Source organism: Ictalurus furcatus, chromosome 5, assembly GCF_023375685.1.
Source record: "Ictalurus furcatus strain D&B chromosome 5, Billie_1.0, whole genome shotgun sequence".
Classification (NCBI taxonomy): Eukaryota; Metazoa; Chordata; class Actinopteri; order Siluriformes; family Ictaluridae; genus Ictalurus; species Ictalurus furcatus.
Window position 1 is genome coordinate 31,610,638 of NC_071259.1, and position 1,582 is coordinate 31,612,219.

Sequence of the window (1,582 nt, forward strand, 5' to 3'; positions counted from 1 at the left end):
AAAAGTTGTGCTGTAAATTCCTACTTTTTTTTTAAAAAAAAAAAAGAAAAATCTGTTAACTTATTTAAAACATTACTGCATTAATAGGCTTTCACTATTTTTTTTTTTTAAAAAAAAGATATATTTATTTAAGTCATTTAAAATTGTAAAAACGTTTATGATTAAATTAACCATGTCAGGTTGTGTCAGTGAGCTGCACTGCATCTTTATCCTAAGTGATAATCTGATAGTAGCCTAATTTACACGTTAAAAACAAACAAACAAACAAACAAACAAACAAACATGAGACTCACTCATCGGCTATCGGACATAATTACTGTCATTTTGTAGCATCTTTAGAATCGTGTTTTAGAAGCAGCAGCCTACTGTATAGAACCTTACAATAAAAACGACCTGGCTATAACTTTCATATCTGTAGATTTCACAGAGTAAATAATACATTCGCTAAATTCTTAAACACACATCATTTCAGTTAGCCTATTTAAATAAAGCTGTCTATGATGGATTATTTACTCGCACTGTTGTAAACTCACCGTCATTTGAATATAACCTATTACATTTATTTAAACGTACTGAGTCCAGTAACCTTATAATCCTGATTATTTATTAATTGTCAAATTAGTCATGAATATTCTTGTTCGTTCAGTAGCTGCATGGAAATGCAAAATGAATAAGCTAATGTTACTTATGGAGTGGAAACGATGAAACATCCGCGTCTCCTTAGAGTTTATGGAGGTTAATTCATTCCTTTCTAGCTTCTATAGCTCATCTATATTGAATTTGCATATGTGTAATAATAAGGTATGTAGGACTATAATGAATATATGTAATAATATTATTATTATTATTAATAATAATAATAATAATAATACATTTTTCACTCGTTATAATCTAACAGTTGAATTTACAATTAGTCAGAATATGAATTATGAATATTAATTCATTGAAATTCTTTAAAACCTTTGTTATTTTATCGACTTGTCGCTCGGCGCTTTTCTACACCCGTCACAATCCAAAACATCATCCGTCTGCGTTATTCACATAGCTTTCATACATACCCAACACACACACACACACACACACACGTGTATTCTTCAACCTGCTCCAATCTGTCACATGACTAATAAAAACAAAAAAAAAAACATGAATAGACAAGCATGGGCGGTGCCAAAAAATAATAAACAAATAAACAAACAAATAAATCTTCGTCTTCATTGCATCGCTCTTCTTTATAACTGCATCCAAAATTTCCCTTGCGTTTTTCCTCGCGTGACTAATTTTTTGGTGCAAAGATAAAAATAGATATAGCAAGAGAAGTAGACAGGAAGTAAAAGAGTGGTTTGGTGCATTTTTATTTTAACATGACTCAACAGGACAACAAAAAAGGGATAGAGCCACACTGATGGAACAGTACGGGCTCAGTAGACACAAGAAAAAAATTCTCACACTGGGGTCATGATTAAATAATTATTCTCACTACACCACTTTACGTACTTTAAAAGAAGAATAATAATAAGAGGAAGAAGAATCATTTTTGGGATAAACATTACAATATAAATATAATTATTTAAAAAGCATACTA